Source organism: Poecilia reticulata, linkage group LG20 (genome assembly GCF_000633615.1).
Source record: "Poecilia reticulata strain Guanapo linkage group LG20, Guppy_female_1.0+MT, whole genome shotgun sequence".
In the NCBI taxonomy this organism is placed as follows: Eukaryota; Metazoa; Chordata; class Actinopteri; order Cyprinodontiformes; family Poeciliidae; genus Poecilia; species Poecilia reticulata.
The window spans coordinates 978,235-987,779 of record NC_024350.1 but is presented as its reverse complement, the minus strand read 5'-3'; positions in this window follow the sequence as shown (position 1 = coordinate 987,779).

Genomic DNA, 9,545 nt, shown 5'->3' with positions numbered 1-9,545 from the left:
AGGGGCAACATTACATTTTTACTGCTAAAAACAATCTTTGAAAATACAATATGACTAATTTTGTATTTGACAGGACCCCAATTTTTTTTATTTTATGTCTATGAACAAAATATTAATAATTAAATTGTGGAGGGCCCCCTGCTGGTCAGGGATTCGTCATCACTTTTCGCCCCTTTACCGCACCCCTGGATCAAGGGGTGTAGACAATCACACATGTATAAGTAGCTGCTCCAAGGTGTGCAGAGTAATTATGGAACGCTTTGGTTCTGATGGAAAACATTGCACATTTTAAATAAAATATTAAATTATTATATATTTTATTTAAAAGATGCCTACCAAGGCACCATTTACATCAGTGGTCCCCAAACTAAGGCCTGCGGGCCGGATCCGACCCTCCTCCACATTTGGTCCGGCCCCCTGAACAATACCAGAGAGCATTCAGATTTTTTTTCATATACCGTATTTTCCGGCCTATAAGCCATTTATATGTGGAATTTTCTTCAACCACCAGGGGGCTCTTTAGCAGGAAGTGAATCATTTGAAGTCAAAATTGGAAATAAAAGAAGAAAGCGCCCATTAAAACAGAATTAGGTTTTAATAGGGAATTGAAATTTGAGAATGTTGTTGATCAGTTAAATAGCATTGAGGGGGAAAAGAAGATTTTTCGTTTTTTTAAATAATACTGGGATCATTATGAGAATTTGAGGTATAGATATTAGGATCCAGTAGATGGCAGTAGTGCAACAATAATGGATGCAAGCTGCTGTTGTAATCTAAAGAAGAAGAAGAAGCAGAAGAAGAAGAAGCCCATTTTCAGTTAGCACATGCTAGTAGCAACACGAACGATCAGCACTTTTACCGTTACAGTTACCGTTCGGAAACTACCATAATCAGTTCAGTTAAATCTAAACTTGGCAACTTTTTATTTTTCAACCGTAATAAATGTGATATTCCTGTTATGTTGGGTGTCCGCCCCCCTCTGCTGCTGTTTCATCGCTGTGGAAAACCTGGAGCGGCAGAGATATCTGCGGCTCCATGTGTATGTTTACTGGTTTAAAAAAAACCCCCCAAAAAAACTTTGGGGTTGTGGCTTATAGTCCAGTGCGGCTCATAGTTCGGAAAATACGGACTACAATCCTTCCTGGATTTTTTTCTGTGAAGAACCCAGAGAGGGTTATTTGATTGTGCTTTCTGGAAAACAATAATTTTTTTTTACATTTAGGCACTCCAGCAATCGTCACACTTTTTCTGTTACAAACTGACTCCGGCCCCCACCAGAGAAGGGAAACGTTATGTGGCCCTCACAGGAAACAGTTTGGGGACCCCTGGTTTACATGGTTATTGGGACACAGAGTGGCAGTCTTCCAGGTATTTACACTAACTTATGTATCTATGGGTGGCGACAGGTGTGGATGAACAGCTGCACTGTATTTTATGCAAATTGAGATGTATAAAGGAAAGGCGAGCAGGCATGAGCATCTGAAGTTTTGTACATCTGAATTTTTTTGTGCGCTGCACTTTTCTAAATTTGTCCGCACACCAATTTTTAGTGGAAGCTGCCTACATTTTCATATATGAGGCCCCAGATCTGAACTTGTTCAAGATCAACGCGTTCTGAAGTCTGAACTCACCCAACACATTGAACAAAAACGGTCTGAGCAGAAGAATCATCATGATCACAGAGTCGCACCTGTGATCATGTATGTATTTTCGTAAGGAGAGACTGCTCATATCCAAAATTTCAGAGGACTAAAGTAGACTCATGGAACAGTTCTGAAGGAACTGGGAAGTGTTGCTTTTCTGATACAAGGACAGAGTACACACACAATGCATGTTGACCACATGTTATCATGGAGACAAACTGTGGATGAACCTCCAGTTATATTAAGAGGAGATACCAGAAGCGATCATGGACTGTGTTGTTCCAGAGATAACATCAAGTCCAATGGGAAACCTAACATCACAACCACTACCTGATGAATTACCTGAGCAGACAACAGAAGAACCACCAGTATCAATGTCCGAAACAAACCAAAGCCCATCTGTGAAACACATGTAGCCTGATAGGCATCAGGCACTTCCAAAGACACTGAATCTTTTAAGATGTACAGAATATGACTTAGTTTACTACTAGCTGATTTTGGAGGTGATATAACACTGAATGATGTCTCCATTTACTAAATTATCTAGTACTGGCAGTAGAATGTTTTTTTTCCAAATGATTACTTATTTTGACATCTAAAAGAATGGAATGTAATACAGTGGTATGTTTCCCCCTAGTAGTAAGAAATACAGATGTACCAGTTCCATGGATAGCTCAAGGTAGCCCAACTTATTAATGTAACATCTCTAGGACTGGCAATAAAACAAAGGAATTGGAGTTATGTTCTGCTGTTCACAATTAACGCACACATGCATATTTCCCTGTTTGATTATTTCTAAGACACTAGCCAAGAATATCACAATATATATTTTCAACATAGCTCAATTAATTTAATTCAACATTGAGTTCACTGTGTAGAGTGTGTAGGAGGGTGTATAGCAGTCAATCCAGGGATGACATTCATTGTCCTTTGTGCTGATTAGCTGTGAAATGTTCTACTATACAACAATATTAATACATGTAATAGATCCAGGTAAGAAGGGCTCCAATAATAATAAAAAAGCTCATCCACTGACTAGTTTCCTCTGCAGGAGACGGTAGACTTTCTTGCGCCGAGCATGGTCACTTCTGAGGCGTTCAGCAGTGTGGAGAAGAGACGCTAGCCACACAGGAAGTCTGAACAAAGAGATAAAATTATACAATTTAACTGGATTAAGGGTAATTGTTGGTTTATGATGAATAATTGTCATGAATCTTGTTGAATATATCAACTACACAATTTTGCTCATCTTGAAAAAAAACTTATTCATTCATCTAAAATTCTTTCAATGATAATCAAGTTTGCCAACATTGAAATAGCAATGACCTGTTTGCAGAGTTTTGGTCAGGTTTCAAAGCTCACCATAGTAATGACAGGACACTGCTGCAAGTCACAAATAATATTCTCTTGGCTTCAGATAATGCATTTGATTGATTGATTGATTGATTGATTGATTGATTGATTGATTGATTGATTGATTGATTGATTGATTGATTGAAAACCAGAACAGATACAATCAATCACATTTAATTTGCATAGCACATTTCAGCAGCAAGGCATTTCAAACTGCTTAACATCATAAAAACACAAAGTCATGCAACATAGAATCAAAACATTACATTAAGTCAAGTGCCATCATTAAATTCTTAATTGATTACATTTCAAATACAACTCTAAACAGGTGGGTTTTTAGTTGAGATTTAAAGGAAGTCAGTGTTTCAGCTGTTTTAGTTTTCTGGAAGTTTGTTCCAGATTTGTGGTGCATAGAAACTGAATGCTGCTTCTCCTTGTTTGGTTCTGGTTCTGGGGATGCAGAGCAGAACCAGAACCAGAACGGTCTGGTTTTAGTGAGAACTTGAGCAGCAGCGTTTTGGATCAGCTGCAGCTGGAGGATTGATTTGTTAGTATTGATTTGTTAGGCCGACTTTGTGACTGTCTTAATGTGGCTCTGAAGGTTCAGGTCAGAGTCCATCACTACTCCCAGGTTTCAGGCTGATCGCTGGTTTTTAGTTGTAATAACTGAAGCTGTGCATTGATTCTAGTTCTGTAACTCTATATCGCTCCTCTTTAGGTCCAAAGATAATAACTTCAGTTTTGTTTCTGTTCAGCTGGAGAAAGTTTTGGCACATCCACACATTGATCTGTTCTAAGCATCTGTTCAGTGATTGGATGGGTTCAGAGTCACCTGGTGACATCATAATGTAGATCTCATAGTCAATCACAATATTCTCTTAGAAAAACTTGAACATGTTGTAGGTATCAAAGGAACTTCACTAACCTGGTTTAAATCTTCTATGACCAACAGATTCCGGTCTATTCCAGGGTTACTTGTGGAGTAACAGTGCTTGGGTCAGTTCTTTTATACATATGCTTCCAATTGGTAAAATCATCAAACATGGGATCATTTCTGAAAATGTTATGCTAATGTAAACACTTAAACTCTGCATCATTAACATGATGCAGAGTTTAAGAGCTAAACATGATTGATATATTTTCTACCTTTGACAAAAGCAAGTTTAAGTCTATCAAAGCAATGCAGCCAGTTTTGCTAGTTTTGATTTACAAGGCATAACGAGGCAGCTTATTATAAAAGTAATATACAAAGTAAAAACTAGAAAACTGTGGTCTTATATTTATTGTTATTGTCAGTTTCTGACATTAAAATGTTTATTTTGATGCAATGTGAAATCTTAGTTGAAAAATCAAAGACCTACAATGCTGAACACTCAAAATAACTCAAAGTTCTGACAGGACTTATTCTGGATAGCAGGTTAAATGTGATAAACTTACCCAAATGAGAGGCAGAGATCAACATAAACATCCATCAGAAGGTCAATAAACAGCAACAACACTGCAAAAACAAAAAATCTTACCAATTATTTTTTCTGTAGTTTCTAGTAAAAATATCTTAGAACATTTGAGTGAAGCAGATTAATTTTCTCATAACATGGGAAAAATGTCTTGTTATAAGTGAGATAACCTGCCAATGGAACAAGAGATTAGACAGACAGACAGACCGCTCCCATTCATTCAAACAATAAAATGAAAGACCCATTGTATTAAAAAGTATAAATAAATAAATAAATAAATAAATAAATAAATAAATAAATAAATAAATAAAGCAACACCAAAAGAGGAGACCAAAGCAACAACAGTGTTAGGAGACATAATCTGCTAGTTTTTAAATCAATGTTCTAGAACCAGTCTCCTTGAGAGGGTTGGACATACTTCCACTCTGGAGTTGCCCACGGTGAGAGGTGCCGGGCAGGAGTGGGCATACTTGTTGCCCCCCCATCTCGGCGCCTGTACATTAGGGTGAACGAGAGTGTAGCCTCCCTCCGTCTACGGGTGGGGGGACGGGTTCTGACTGTTTGTGTTTACACAACAAATGGCAGTTCAGATTACCCTCCCTTCTTGGAGTCCTTAGAGGGGGTACAGGAGAGCACCCCTCCTGGGGACTCCCTTGTCCTGCTGGGGGACTTCAACGCTCACATGGGCAATGACAGTGAGACCTGGAGGAGTGTAGGACTTAGATTAAAAAGGACTTAGATTAAACAAGGACTACTGGCAAGACGTTCACTGGACTCAGTTGAAATGTAATTTGACTTTGGTTTTGCATTTGACAAAAAGAAATGCAGAATTCATTGAAGGAACAGTTTGCACTGCTAGTTTTTTTTTTTTTTACAGTTTGGCTCTATTAAATGCATATTTAAGATATTTAATATAAAAAAATCTATGTCCTAAGGAAAAGAAAAAAAAAATTATAAAATGTTTGGATTTGTTTGATTCAACCGAACACAGAGTTAAATTATTTAATGCTTGAATTCAGGGTTAAAATTGTGAATGAAATGTATGTCTAAGGTTAAAAATGGAATTGGTCAGTAAGATAAATAATTAACTTTAAATCAAATATCTAAATGTTTGTTAAAATTTTTGTATGCTTTTTGTAGGTTTTTCACCTCTTCATTGATTCACACTCTGGTGAAAATAAAAAGGTTTGAGTGAAATCCTGAAGTCTCTTCAAGTCCTCATTTTCAAGTGTGGGAAGCCATGAAATTATAGAACAGTTGACAGTGGTTATCGGAGCTGTGGCCACAAGGTGCCTGTCTCAGCGGCAACCTTTGACCCCGTTGGTGGACACCTTTGGTGAGAGAGTCCTATCTGGCCTTTTTGGCCTGTGGGACCCCTGAAGCCACTGATGGGCACATGGCTCGGGTGGTTGCTGAGGCAAAAACTTGAGCGTGGGATGAGTTTGAAGAGGCCATGGAGAAAGACTTATGTACGACTTTGAGGAGATTCTGGTCCACCATCCGGCGTCTCAGGAGGGGGAAGCAGTGCAGCACCAACACTGTTTATAGTGGGGATAGTGTGCTGCTGACCTTGACTCGGGACATTGTGGGTGGAATACTTTGAAGACAAGGTCGCTGAGGTGGTTAAAAAGCTCCTCGGTGGCAGGGCCCTGGGGGTGGATGAGATCCGCCTGGAGTTCCTTAAGGCTCTGGATGTTGTAGGGTTCTGTTGGCTGACACTACTCTGTGGCATTGCATGGACATTTGGGGCAGTTCCCCTGGATTGGCAGACTGGGGTGCTGGTCCCCCTGTTCAAAAAGGGGTTCTCCGGGAGTATGGGGTACCGGGCCCTTTGATACAGATTGTAAGGTATGACTGGTGTCAGAGTCTGGTCCGCATTGCCGGTAGTAAGTCGGGCTCGTTTCCAGTGAGGGTTGGACTCCGCCAAGGCTGCCCTTTGTCACCGATTCTGTTCATTACTTTCATGGACAGAATTTCTAGGTGCAGCCGAGGTGTTGAGGGGATCTGTTTTGATGGCCTTAGGATCGCATCTCTGCCTTTTGTGGATGATGTTGTCCTGTTGGCTTCATCAGGTCGTGATCTGCAGCTCTCGCTGAAGTGGTTTGTGAAGCAGCCAGAATGAGGCTCAGTGCCTCCAAATCCGAGGCCATGGTGTTGAGCTGGAAAAAGGTACAGTGCCTTCTCCGGGTCAGGCGGGAGACGCCCTGCCCCAAGTGGAGGAATTTAAGTATCTGGGGATCTTGTTCACGAATGAGGGAAGAAGGGAGCGGGAGATCGACAGATGGATTGGCGCAGTGTCCGCAGTGAAGCAGGCGCATTACTGGTCCGTTGTGGTGAAGATAGAGCCGAGTCAAAAAGTGACGCTCTCAATTTATTGGTCGATCTACGTTCCTGCCCTCGTCTATGGTCATGAGTTTTGGGTCATGACTGAAAGAACAAGATCACGGATACAAGCGGAGAAAATTAGTTTCCTCCGCAGAGTGGCTGGGCTCTCCCTTAGAGATAGTGTGAGAAGCTCGGTCATCCGGGAGGGACTCAGAGTAGAGCCGCTGCTGAGGTGGCTCGGGCATCTGGTCAGGATGCCTCCTGGACGCTTCCCTGGTGAGGTGTTCCAGGCTCGTCCCACCGGGGTGAGGACCCGGGAAAGACCCAGGACACGCTGGAGGGACTACGTCTCTCGGCTGGCCTGGGATCACCTTGGGATTCCCCTTGAGGAGCTGGAAAAAGTGCCTGAGGAGAGGGAAGTCTGGGCCTCCCCTCTTATGCTGCTACCCCCGCAACCTGACCCCGGATAAAGCGTAAGATGGATGGATGGATGGATGGATGGATGGATGGATGGATGGATGGTAACTTATTCCCAATTTAGAAGGATGATCTGAGCCAAGCACAGATGGATCCATGACTGTTCTATTTTGAACACAGTTGTACATTAACTTATGGAGGAAAGTCCGTCATTGGGTAAACCAGTACCAGCAAACATGTGTTTAAGCGGTTCTATTTAGCTTCTATGGCCCTGTCCCAACTCGCACTTCCACCCTTGTTCCACACTTGTGTCCTTCAAATGCGCGCTCATGCTGAAGGGTTTGAGTGCGTAGTGTGTCCCAAATTCTCCACATCCAGCCTTCGCCCCATCCATTTTTGGGTCCCATTTACAACCTTACGCTAAATCCGCATTGATATGGACTTCACCGAAATATATCACCCACAATTCATTGCTGCGTGTGATGTTTTGAGTTAAAAGGCGGAATTATGACAATGTTTTATTTTCTCTCATCTTTATGGAATATTTAAGTATGGCAATACTTGAATATATTCATATTCAAGTATTGAATATGGCAATATTCAATATTGCAAAAGTTACAGTAGTTACTCACTAATGTAACTTTTGTTACATTAGTAACAAAAAGTTTGATATAATAAACTGAGCAAAAGAAATAAGAAAAGAATACTACCGTGTTTCCCCGATTGTAAGACGTATCGGGGCTTTCAGGGGGGTCGGCTAACATAAGCCATACCCCGAAAGTAAGACATATGGGAAACACTGGGGTATTGCCGCCTCCCTCTCATCTAGCTGCGCGCCGCCTCCTGCCCACGTCCGCGCCGTCCCCCTCTCCATACGTCACCGCGCCGTCCCCTGCACTTGTCACTGCCGCCTCCTGCTTAAAATACGGTAATCCACACAGGAGACTGTGATACGGAACCACAAGCAGTGCTTATACCGTATGCTATATTTTTGCCCCTAGACATGAGCGCTTCCRGTTCCAGTGGTAAAAGGAAGAGTTACACCGTGGAGTATAAAAAAGCGATTGTCGAAGAATCTTGGGGCATACAATACTGTTCAGGTTGTTAATAAATGTTAATTTTATGGTTAAAACAAAAAATTTGACAATTTTTTTCCAATATAAGACATACCCCGAAAGTAAGACATAGTGGGGCTTTTGGGGATGAAAAGAAAGTAAGACACTGTCTTACTCTCGGGGAAAGAATTGTCTCAGGAGATTAGAAAGAAAATTATAGACAAGGTAAAGGTTACAAGTAGTGATGGGAAGATGAGGCCCATCTTCCCATGTGTGTGGCACATTTCCTGGACACTGTGTTGCCTTGTCACTTACAGTGACATCTGCTGGATTTAGAAAGTCATTGCAGGCAAATTCAATAAAGACCTCAATATCAAAAAATATTGCCACAACACTCTCTTTGTTCACTTGAGCCTAATTTCATGCTCTAAACATAAAACTGGATCCATTGTACTTCTCCCTCTCCTGAAATCACTCTGATAGGACGATATAAGTCCCTTCTTTTCTATATAATATATTAATATTTCATTTATCATTCTCTCCATTATCTTATTAGTTGGATGCTAACGCTATCGGACGATAATTTTCTGGTTTGGATTCATCTTTCCCTGGTTTTCGGATTGGAATAATCACTGCTTCCTTCCAACTTTTTGGTAGTTCCCCATCCTCCCATATCCTGTTATACATTTCTAATAAAATACTTTTAGAAGACTCACTTAAATTACTGACCATAACATAACAAACTTGATCTTTTCCTGGAGCTGATAGCTKAAATTTTTTGAGTGCCCTATTTAGTTCATTTGTTGTAAAGGACATATTTAATGGATCATTTGTATCTTCCATTTGTTGCAATAAATTCTTGTTCTCCAATATTGTCTTTTGCCTTCCTTTTTTCCTTCTCCACTAATATTTTCAGAACTATGGATTTTAACAAAAGCATTTACTAACATTTTTGCCTTTTCTCTGTCAGTAACTGCTGTTATGTCTCCATCATTTAGTATTGGATATCCACTCACTCTCTTAATCCCATTCATCCTTTTAATTGTTGCCCAGATCTTAGAAATATCTGTTTCTTTCCCTATTGAATTACAAAAACTCCTCCAATAATCTTTTTTTGCATTTTTAATAACCCTTCTTACATTTGCTTGCAATTTCTTGTATTCATTCAGATTCTGAAAATTGATTTCTTTTTAATAATTAGAATGCTTTATTTTGTTTCTTTGTAACTTTAGTGCATTCTGATGTCCACCAACCTTCTGTCTCTTCCCGCCTTCCTTCCTTATAGCCTGATCAGC